Source organism: Bactrocera tryoni, unplaced genomic scaffold (assembly GCF_016617805.1).
Source record: "Bactrocera tryoni isolate S06 unplaced genomic scaffold, CSIRO_BtryS06_freeze2 scaffold_11, whole genome shotgun sequence".
NCBI lineage: Eukaryota > Metazoa > Arthropoda > Insecta > Diptera > Tephritidae > Bactrocera > Bactrocera tryoni.
Window position 1 is genome coordinate 14,970,587 of NW_024395824.1, and position 12,398 is coordinate 14,982,984.

The following is a 12,398-nucleotide window of genomic DNA, read 5'->3' on the forward strand; positions in this document are numbered from 1 at the left end:
GTAAGTGAAGAAATTAAAAGAAAAGTTGAAAGATATTTCTCTGCTGGGCAATCTGCCCGCGATATTGGCAAGGAGCTCAAAATCAGCAATACAACGCTTTTGCGGATAGGAAAGAATAGCAACCTGGATAGGCTAACATGCTATAAGGGCGGGAGACCCAAAAAAATTCAAATTCGTGAAGCTAGACATGTTGGACGACTTCTTATATCCAACAAATTGACCACCCCAAAGCAAGGACTACCGCTTTTAACGCAAAATTTTAGTGTCTGGACATTGCGTCGCGCGTTGAAAAATGTTGGTTACAAAGCGAAAGAGAAGAAGACGAAACCCGCTTTGACAAAAAAAAAAATATTTCTGCCCGAAAGGACTTCCTGGCACGCCACGAATACTGGACGTGTGATGACTGGAAACGAGTAATTGTAAATGTTAATTATTTGTGGGCAGTCTTTGATTTTTTTTGAACTTCTTAAAGGTAATTTGGTCAGACGAGACCAAAATTAGCAGATTCTAGTCAGATGGCCGCTCTTGGTACTGGTCAATCACTTCAGGACCACTTCAACCCCATCAAGTAAAGCAAACTATAAAGTTTGGGGGTGGATGTTTAATGATTTGGGGGTGTATTACGCAGTATGGAGTTGGTCCTATTGTGAAAATCGATGGAAATCTGCCGATTGTTATGGATATGGTTCGCTTGCGGGAGAACCGGATTATATTCCAACAGGACAATGATCCTAAGCACTCTTCGAAATTAGTGCAAAATTTGTTGAAATCGCAAAGTTTTTCAACAATGAAGTGGCCTGCACAAAGCCCAGATATGAACCCCATAGAGAACTTATGGAGTTTTTTGAAACGGCAGCTGGCAAATTACCCGAATCCACCAAAAGGCATGCAGGAGCTTTGGGAGCGCGTCGAGGACGAGTGGTATTCAATTTCGCCAGATTACTTACAAAAATTGTATGAGAGCATGCCGCGAAGCCTAATGCGTTAAAAAAGGTGAAAGGATTGTGAACGGACTACTAAACTAGAGGAGAAAATATAATTTTTTGTATGGGTGCAAAAGTGGAACAATGGAGTTTTACCACATTTTTGTTATTTTTTTTTTTTGTTTCACGAGTGAATTTGTCACATTTTTTATAGTTATAGTGTATTTTAAACCTGTATAAAAATAATATATGTATGTATTAACATTTTTTTTACAAAAATATATATATGCTTGCAATTTATTGCATCAAAGTTCATTTATGTAATTATTGTTCCAGTTTTGCTCTTCAGTATAAATAAATATAAATAGGAACGTTAATTTTTCAAAGTGTTATTGTATTTCATATAAGAGTCATTTGATACCATTGGAGTAAAAAGGCTTTTAACGCTAAAGATATACGACTGCAACGACATCTATTGACAAAATACGAAGAAACTTTTTCGACTACTCAATATTTTAATTTAATTTTACGCTTTTTTAATTTTTTTATTTAGCAGTGTTGTGCAAAGGCCAACCTAAATGAATCTTATGTTTTTCTAAAAAAAAGATATTGGAAACGTAGATACTTAAAACATAGACAAGGGCATGATGACGAGCCGAGTTGAAATCTGGATGACTGTCTGTCTATCCATCGGACCGTGCAGGTTGTAATTTAAGTGCAAATTGAGATATCTTGATGAAATTTAGTATGCGTGATACTTAGTAAAAAGAAAATTACGAGTTCGTAGACGAGAGCACTGCCACGCCCACAAAACGCCATTAACTGAAAACCTATAAAGTGCTCTAACTAAGCACTTAATTATATAAAACTGTAATTTGGCAGACGGGACTGCTGTAGCAAAAGACATCTGTAGGCAAAAAAAAGTGGGCCTCTAATAAGTTTAATGTACATATCTTCTAAACCACTAAAGCTACAACAATCAAATTTGCTTAGCGCAAATATTATAGGAACTCCTACCGACGTTGTGAAAATAAATGCAATCGGAAGATAACCCCGCTAACTTCCCATATAGCGGTACTTTTAAAAACTATTAAAAGCGCAATAAATCAATAACTAATTGCACTAGATACATTAAATTTTACCTCCGAAATGCTATGAGAGGGCTTCATTTGGAGAAATCCCGTATCTTGGACCCCGGCCGACCGAATTCTTGTCATGTTCCCATGACACTATCAAAAGCTATTTACCAAGTTTAAATTCCATTTGATTCTTTCACTTTCTAGTAAGTAAGTAATTAATATAACGGGATAAAATTTTTATCTAATAATTCCTTTAAAGTATGCCACTTTGTGACCAAGAATTGCCCAAATCCCACCAAAACTGTTCAAGCCCCTAGTTACCGAATATGTGCACCCCAGTATCTATAGTTGACAAATATTTCAGTTATCCCAATGAAAATTACAGAACGGGTTTCACTCATAACAGTATATCTCTATGCCTAAATACAAACAATTGGGACCCTCATATACTTGGTACAATGATTTTCGCTTTTCTAACATATCTTATGACGAATTTGTCGGTCGGTGTATGAGTTATATAGAATATATGTATATAAAATTGCTTAGATTCCGATAGACTGGTTGACGTTTTACATCTTAAAGTAATTCCCTAGCTTTGATTCTTGCAAGATTAGAGAATATAAAATGTTCGGTTGCACCCGAACTTAACTCATTCTTACTTGTTTTTTACCACTTTTATTGCTTTAACAGCTGTCCTAATGTGCAAAAACACTGGGAGAGTGAGATTTAAGCTTGTTTTTCAGGGGTCGAATCGTCCGTGAACGTATCACTCGTCACGTAAAAGCCTGTATTTCGTATTATGACGTACGTGATCGTAACGCTTCTATCGTAATCTGGCATGATGACATACGTGAACGAGTATATAAACGTATCCGTTCGTTCGTATCATTCCAACGCAAACTACCAATCGTAATATAAAAATTTAAAGAAATGTGTGCATATTTTTTTAAATTTTATATTTTTTATAATTTTTAGTAATAAAGAAATAAATAAGAAACCAATGAATGGAATATCTCAATAAAAATTAAAAAAAAAATTATTTATATGAACAAAATTTTTGTATTTTAGTTGACATTAAAAATAAAATTATTTACAAGGTAAAGGACATATACATTTTTGAATTAAATTTATTAAAGAATACTTTATTTGGCCACTTATCGTTTGGTCGATTGCGGTGAGGCGGTTCGCTAGCCCGGTGTCCATTTCCTGAGTGTGATAAGAATCGCAATTTTGAGGGTCGTAACTTATTAGGGGTATTCGCTTGCTCTTGCAAGACTGCCGATTGCAATAATACTATACTGAAATATTCAAAGGCACGAGAGCACCCATTGCAGAATCTAGTGATATATGAACGGCTGATTCGCTCAATTTCTTGTGAATGACTATTATGCATGGCTATTGTGAATTGGCGCACCTTCTGCATACATTTTTAACAAAAAAACTGTAACAAATCTTTATAATTTAAATAGATATTATAAAATCGATTTAAAACTTGCCTTCCTCAACAATTTAACGACGTAATATGTCTTTATGTAAAATGACAGATAAAACAGGGTTGCAATTATATTTTTGCGTGACATTGCACGCAAATATACATGGGTTTTGGTCTTACACATTCTACAGCCATTGCAAATAATTTTCTGCGTGTGCTTGTGTTTGTGCCGGTGCACTAAAAGGAAATATATGCAATTCTTTCAATGGGCAAGGGTTTTGCAAGAGCAAGAGAATACCCCTTTTATAAATTGTATGCAGATGTTATGTAATGCCTCACAAACGTTAGCAAATTTTCCACTTTTGTGGGGTGATACATACCTCTCTTGCTATATCCTAAAATTCTCCCCCGTCTTTTTAAGATTCCAATGCTTTGTTTAACGATACATCTACAAAGAAAATTTTGTTAATGAGGATTCATAATTTTTTTTTTTTTTTATAACTACGTTATTGCTACGATCTCTTAGTTATCTCCGCACTATTTTTTTATCCCCATCACTTTCACTAGAGCTCAAATAAAACAACAAAGTTTGATCCATTTTGATATTTAATTAGCTTTTGTTAGTTTTTTGTAAATTTCGCAACAGTTTTGACAGTTCCACATCTATTGTGATCTAAAAATACGATCCAAAGCAATGTGGAATTTAAAAACTATTGTGAATTGAAAATACATTACCGTTTGCTATCGTATGTCATAATGCCAATCACCGTATACGATTGACGTATCACGTATTCACGTAACGGGGTCAAATGTTGTGATCTTGGTGACCAATTGACTGGCGGATTGTTTGATATGCTTTGATCACCAAAAGTTCGTTTCATCGAAGAGGTGATTTTGCGAATTGTAGCCCGATCTAGAGAAATCCATTTGGGATCTGTACATTCAGTCACAGATTGTACGCGATTGTTGCCCTTAGTATCAACTTGACTGCATCGTCAGACATTTTTTGTAGGCGAAACGCTCTGGCTATGTTTGCGAGGGTACTGTGGAAGCGTTCCACTTGGCCCTTTGAGCAACTATGTAGTTATGGTGCGTGGTCGACGTCGTACATGTTTTTCAACAGGGCCCTGATAGTTTCTTAATTAAAAGAAGCTTAGCAGTAAATTGTCTTGGTTTGTGAGAACATGTTCAACAGCTGAATAATTAGTGGTTTTACATCCCTTATTGTTCGAAAGGGCTGTATCACGGCGAATTTTGAGAATTTGTCAGTGTAAGTACGAAAATTTTTTTGTCAGTTGAAAAGATATCAAAGTGGAGTATTTCTCCAGCGTATGATGGAATTGGTGTCTCCCGAAGAATTTGTTTTTTGGGGCGGCATCGTACTTTGCTTCAGTGCATATCTTGCAAATTATTGCTATTTCATTGGCCAACTTCGTCATTTTTAGAAAATAATAATCGCAAATGATTTGTTTAGTATTTTCCTGGGCGGCTCCGTGCGCGCGGTTATGTTCGGTGGTGACAATTTCCATTTCTTCATTTTTATCTGTAATGTCGACCATGATCTTTTTGAAGTGCTGGAATTTGGTTGCCGGAAAATCTAGCACCAAATCATGCTTGGTAGATCGTAGTGTATTGCGTTTACTACGTATGTGTTATAATGGCCATACACGACCCACATGTGCGTTCGATCTGTATGAAATTGTTTCGCCATACACGACATACAAATCCACTCCCATCCTCAACCATCCCAAGAACCCAGTGGCCCTCGACTCTCCGCCCTAAAATAAGAAAAGATATATTAATTACATAAAAAAAATTATATCTTTATTATTACCTTTGTTGTATTTTCTCTTCCCAAATTTGCTTTCGTCTATTTGAACAGTTTTACCAGGGCCACCAATTTTACCTACCGCTACCTGAGAGTCAACCTGGTATAATACTACAGCTTCGCGGCAGTAATTATACCAGTCACATATTGAAGCGCTAGATAAAACTGGTTCCCTGATAAAACTGTTTTTCCTCACTTCCGCATGTGACCAATGAGATGCATACGCATACATTAGATAAAATGCCTGCGGAAGTGGGATTTTGACGTTTTCGAACCAGGTATCGCTCGACCTTGCCAACGCACTTCGCTTCCGACAACCCCCTTTCCGGCATCGGAACACCCCCAACACTGGTACTTTTTTTTAACGACAGCGTCATTGGCATTTTATGCGTACGGCAAATTTTGGCTTTTAAAATCAAACCTTGTTCTTCGGCAAAGGAAATACATTTCTCTTTTGTGTGAAATGTTTGGAATATTTTTACAATATTCCACATTGACTTCACTTCCGCCGCTTTAAGCACATTGGTTCGCTTTGTAACACCTCGGCTGTTTGACGCTCCGACAAAATCTATTTAAATACCTTAAGTTATATTTTTTTCAGTTTAAAACTTATATTACTTACCTGATGAATTTGCACGCACTCGCTTTATGGCACCTCGGCTCGTTGACGCTCCGACACAATCTATTTAAATACCTTAAGTTATATTTTTTCAGTTTAAAACTTATGTTACTTACCTGATGAATTTGCACTCATTTTTTAAAATTCAACTTTTAATAATTATATATGTATTTAAATACATTTTAAATTTTATGCTCTTTAAATTTGTGTCCTGAATATATGGCTGCATCCAATCGCGGAATTCAAATGAAATAAATATGAAACTTATTTCAAAACGGGAAAAAAGGAACGGTACCTTGTTTAGTTGTAACAATACCCGTTATAGAAAATGTAGTTTAAAAATGGGAAACGCGGAATTGATAAATATGAAAATAATGACAAAACGGACAACAAAAAGAACGGTACCTTGTTTAGTTGTAACAATATCCGTTATAGAAAATGTAGTATAAAGAGGAAGATATACCCTATTTAACATAACTTTTAGATTACCTTTGTGCATTAGCAGCCTTCGACCACGCTTAAAGAACCCTGGCCAATCCAACACCTGGGTAAACATTAGTCCATTCGCGTCCCACTTCTTTCTGCATTGGTGGCCTTCGGCCGCGCTTCAAAAAAATAACCCTGGCCGATCCAACACCGGGTACACTCCGGTAAAACTCCTTTTCGCGTTGGAGGCCTTCGGCCGCGCTTCAAAAAAAATAACCCTGGTCGATCCAACACCGGGGTGTTCAGGTTTTCGCGTAGAATTCCTTTCGCGTTGGCGGCCTTCGGCCGCGCTTCAAAAAAAATAACCCTGGTCGATCCAACACCGGGGTGTATCAAAAATCTTGATATATCAAGAAAAAGGGCAATGATTTATGTATGTGGGGTATAGTCCTATTTTTTATTCATTTTTATTCGTTTGATAAATGTGTAATTATGGCAACACTTATTATAAATTTGAAATTTTAAATTGTGTAAAATATAAAATGCTTATTTTAAGCAAATAACTAAATAATTACTGGAAAAAAAATATGTAGAAATAATGTAGTGAAGTGTAAGTGCATAAAAAAGGCATAATATGAATTAAATAATTACTAGCAATCGAGAAATTGCAAGATAAAATTTGCAAAATTTTCAACTTTAAATGCAAATATCTCGAAAACTATAAGTTTGCGGCGGCAACAATTTCCTTCATCTGGAGCATCAGCCCTATCCAACCATACCACTTTTAACCCTGAAATCGTGGGATCGTATACTAAAGCCGACCCAAACTTTCTATAACATAGTCAAAAAACATAATTATCAATAAAAACAAAAATATATGTTGACTTTGTTTCATACTATTTACGAAATTTATGTAAAATTGACTTATTTTTAACCTTTTCGTGTTTGAGTTGCTTAAAAAATATAAAATAAGGCAATCGATTGATATCTATTTATGATGATCTTTATTAAGTATATTCAAGATGGCAGACAAGAGTTGTTTTTCGTTTTGTGACTTGCTAACTATAAGGTCTTAAATTTGAGGCAATAGTTTGAGCCTAATACCATGTTCAGACCGAAAATTTAAAAGATTAGATTACATTTAAGCATTTCAGAACCCAACAGTGTTCTTACCGCCGTTGAAAAGATTAAAAACAGCTGTTTTTGCCATTCAAGAATTTACATCGCTCAATATTTATCAAAAGAAAACATTGTCATATAGTATTTTGTAATAAAAGCCGTATTCTTTTAAATATTTTTCATATAATGGAAATAATGGATTCATTTTTTTCATTTGGGGAGTCGATTTTCAGCAGAAATTAGATTCATTGCTCTAATAAAAATTAGTTTGTTTACATTTTTCCCTTTATGTAGTGTCTAAATCAGCTGTGATAATGTAATAGATTTCCAATGCTGCTAAGTAGATGGCGCAAAATCAGAGTCGCACAGAGAGATTTAGCGTGGATCAGTTTCAAATCACTCCGATGATTTTGAACTGTCATTTTTGTATGGCGAAATCTTGATAAATTTATAAGATTAGTGGGATAAACCACTTAAAAGCAGAAATCGTGTGATTAAAAGCGCCCACATACGAGCACACAAGTGCGTTCGATCGGTATGTGTGTGCTTGCGGTTTATCGTGTATGGGCTTGTTCGCGTACCGATCCATGTTCGCGAAAATGTTTGATTTTTTACGATCGGTGCGCGAACATGTTTATCGTGTATGGCGTTGTCGGCGCACAAAATCTCATTTCTCTCGTGTCGCCGAACAGTGAAGATCGCGGACATGGGAAGTGTTAAGGGGAGAGCCTGCTTTCGAGGCTTCAAAAAATCGATTTTTTTGAGGATTTTTTTAAGAGGGAAAGAAATAATTGATTCAAGCGAAATTTCTAGGCTTTATAGTTATATATTTGAACATCTTTCACAAATTTTTTGGATACGAAATCTTTGATATCCTGCCTTTGGGAAGCAATTACCCGATGCATCTCGCATGTACATTTTTCGGACGGAAACAAAAAATTCAAAGAGATTCATATTTTTTATTAATTTATCTTCTAGTTAAACAATGAAAAATTTCCAAAAAAAGTGTAAAATTTAACATTTTATTAAAAATTGAATAAATAGTGGCTTTTGATTAAAAGAATTTTACTTTATGCTGTTTAAAAATATGTTAAAATTTGACTTTTCTTTATATTTTTTTTAGTTTAAATATAAGATAATTTTATGTCAAAGATAATAAACTTTGTCTTAATTCTATACGACGTTTAGTTTTTTTTCTATCCTGCCCGCCAATTAAGAATAATCGTAATAATGAAAAACAGAGAAATCACGCTTCAAAGTTTTCGCTTTTTTCCTAAGCGCTCATACATATACATAGTGTAAGAAAAATAAAAGTTGGAATAACTTATTAACGAAATACAATGAAATAGATAAAAATGCTACATTAGAAATAAATTCCAAGAAATGTTCCGCTTGCTTGTGGCATATGTTAACTCTGTGAAGAACGAACGCAAAATGCATGGATAAATTGATCCGAAAGTCCTCTCTTCGCTTTCTGAGAGAGCCCATGATCTCACGGTTTGGTATGGCAACACTGAAAGTTCATGGGCTACGAATCAGGTGACAAGCAAAACAATGAACTGCCAGACAAAATCCCGTTAAAAATAACTAACAAAATCAGTTTGTTATTTTTCATTGTGAAGTACGTGTAGTGTAATTATAGTGTTTAGGTTTTTTTAATAAAAATACAGCGTGTAAGTGTTTTTACTAAAAATAAAGTTGGTAAGTGTATTATTAAAGCCATCGTAAATACATGTATATAAATATATTATGTTTTCCCAACGTATTATAGGAAAATGCCGAGAGCTAAAAATAAGTGTGTGGCTGGATGCGTAGGAGCGCGACGGTTTTTCAATTTCCCCAACAAGGAGAAGGATGGATCCAGGTTCGTAAATAATTTTAATTAGTAGAAAAATATAGTTATTTAGTGAAATTTAGAAATATTTTTTCATAAATTGTGCCTATTTTGATATTGTTTTAGATGCAATTTATTGCATGATAAAAAAATATATTATACTTGCGAAATGTAATGTAATTTAGTAAATAGTATTGTAATATTTAATAGATCCAATTTAATATGTTGTTTGGAGTAGCGTAGTAGATGTAAATATTACTATAATTATAAATTATAAGTACAAATAAATGTAATACGAGTAGAAAGTATCGTAAATACTAATAAATGTTATAATGTAACAATATTGGTTTTATTTGTAGTCGATATTATATTTTAAAATTAAAGGTAAAGTAAAAGGTATTAAGGTTTAGGGTATATTTGTTTTTTCTTAGGCATAGTATTTGGAAACAGCGATTGGGCGTAGGAGAAAATCGGCAAAAATATTTATATGCCTGTGACCGCCACTTCTCGGATGAAGTCCGGTATTTGAAAAAACTGTCGCCGACTGCGGTTCCGGATAAAAATTTAACTCCTACACCCAGTTTTCAGGTAGAATTTAGCGATCCTACTTCGACTATCGAATTAGGAATATTAGATTTTGAACCTAAATTGGTCGAGAACCCCTCAGGTTCAAACGACCTGTTATTGCTAGCGTCTTTAGCAGAAGACGCACTCGAACAGGAAATAGGAGTTTTTGAAAATATTTCCATGGGCGATAGTTCGTTAGAAAAAGGATGTTTGAGGGTTAAATTAAAAGAAAAAGATGAGGAGATTAGTAATTTAAAATTTCAATTAAAAGAAATGTCGGTAAAGCTGAAGACTTTAGAAAGTGAAATTAAAAATTTAGGAGAGGTTAGTAATTATGAAAATTTGAATAGAAATCTTCCTCCTCAAATAAGTAGTATAATAAAAAATAGTTTAGTAAACTGTAGCCGTCAACCAAAAGGTCGTAGATACGACACCTATTTCAAAACTTTGGCTTTAGGTGTATACTTTCTTTCACCTCTAGCATATAGACACCTAAAACCTCTTCTTAGATTTCCGGAAGAGAGAACGCTTCACGAGTTCGTTTCCGAATGGCCCCGAGACCCCGGTTGTAGTAATAGTTCTTTAAAGTGTTTAGAGTTAAGAAGTCGGGGTTTTACGCAGGAACAAAAGTTTGTATCAATTTTGTGCGATGAAATGGCACTTAAGAGTCATTTCCAATACGTCCCTAAATACGATAAGATTATAGGAGTAGAAGATTACGGCGATGAAAATCGTACGTCTCGTATAGGTAATAGTGCAATGACTCTTATGGTTCAAGGTATTGGTGGAATGCCTTGGACACACCCACTCTCCTATTTCATTGTCCATGGTTCATGTAAAGGGGATGTTGCCAAAAAGTATATATTTGAGGCCATCACCCAATTACAAAACATAGGTCTCATACCTTGCCATTTTGTTTCAGATCAGGGATATAATTTTGTCTATTTATCTAGGATTTTAGGAGTGACCGAGGAACGCCCATATTTTCAGGTTAATGGCAAGGATATATTCTTTTTTTTTGATAGCCCCCACCTTTTAAAAAGCACTAGGAATTGTTTAGAAAATTCAAAAAATAAAGTCAGTTTTAAATCGCGTCCGGTGAGTTGGGATGACATTGTACATTTCTATAATAAGGATTCCCAAAATCCCGTGCGTTGCGCCCCTAAACTGTCTGAAGCACATATGTTTCCTAATAACTTTCAAAAAATGAGTGTGAAGCTGGCATCCCAGTTATGAGCGACACGGTAGCCTCCGGTATGCTCGCTTCATACAGTTCAGGGCTTTTGTCGTGCCCTAATGCTCGATTTTTAAGTACCGCGGAATATCTTTTATTTTTTAATAAGCTATTTGATATTTTTAATAGCAGCAACTTTGAAGCTATTTTGCCAACAAAAAAAAATTTTTCGGCGTCAGACGACCAGTTAGAATTTTTAGATGAGGCAGCAGGAATTTTAAAGACAATTAGAATAGAGGACGAAAGTGGGTCTGACATAACAAATTCTTTTAATTATATTAAGGGTTGGATTTTAAACATTAGTAGTTTAAGACGTTTGTGGCGATTTTTGTCACAGTCAGGCTTCACTAACCTACAGACGCGAAGACTTTGCCAGGACAATTTAGAACACTACTTCGGACATATTAGAAGAGGAGGGGGAAGAAGTGTAAGGATTACTCCCTACATGTTTTGCAATCTTTTTAAAAAATCTTGGGGGTTGCGATACGCCAATATCGTAGTAAAGGGAAACTGCGAACCCGTTCCAGAAAACGAAACCTTTTCAATTGCACAGTCTCATCAAATAATAGCAAGTGTGTGCAATGACAAAGTGGTACGGGATCTTTCTTGGCCAGAATTTCAAGGTCTACCGCGACCAGACCACACCTTTAATCGGATAGCAGTAGGAGAAAATTTAGAATTAGATTTAGAAGTAGATTTCTTAAAAGAAAACGCATATTCGTATTTCTGTGGTTATTTTTATTTAAAAATTTATAAGACACACGCTTGCTCCCAACCCTTGCCATATATAGGAGATGAAGATATTTCACCAGAATTTTATTTTATTCAACAGAGACAAGTTGACAGGTGTAGTTTAGTAAGACCACCACAGGAATTTTTAGATTATTTAAATAAATTAGAAACAATTTTCCTAAAGGAATTTGATTCAACTTGTCATAGGATAGGTGTAGGGCAAATTTTATTTGATAAACTCAAATGTGTCAGACCCTATTCCTGCTGTGAAAATTGCAGCAGTGATCTAATTTTAACATTATTTGTTAAAATTAGAATTTTCTTTTTAATTAAATTTTATAATAGAAGCCTTAGTACCCCTAATTTTAAGTCCAAAATATTATGCGTTTCGCACTTGTAGGTACAGTAGGTGGTAAAATATCTTCAAAGCTCTACAGAAGCATATGTGTGTAATATAATTCTTCTATATTTTTAAAACTCTTATTTTCTGCCCAGCCCTTTTAGTTTTAAATTTTGTAATAATTACCCCTGAAAACTGGGTGTAGGCTAGTTTGTATATATGTAAATAATGCGTACTCATTTTATTTATTTTCTTATTTTATATT

The 12,398-nt window shown here is 34.7% G+C and overlaps 1 long non-coding RNA gene across 1 annotated transcript; it reads right to left on the reverse strand.

Annotated features, from left to right (window-relative positions):
- Positions 1 to 3,075: 3,075 nt before the first annotated feature.
- On the reverse strand, positions 3,076 to 6,600 carry LOC120779759. The gene is made up of 3 exons (XR_005705749.1): positions 6,371 to 6,600; positions 3,815 to 3,882; positions 3,076 to 3,208 (listed from the first exon to the last, which is right to left on the reverse strand). It is a non-coding gene; the product is annotated as an uncharacterized LOC120779759 (long non-coding RNA).
- Positions 6,601 to 12,398: the final 5,798 nt, after the last annotated feature.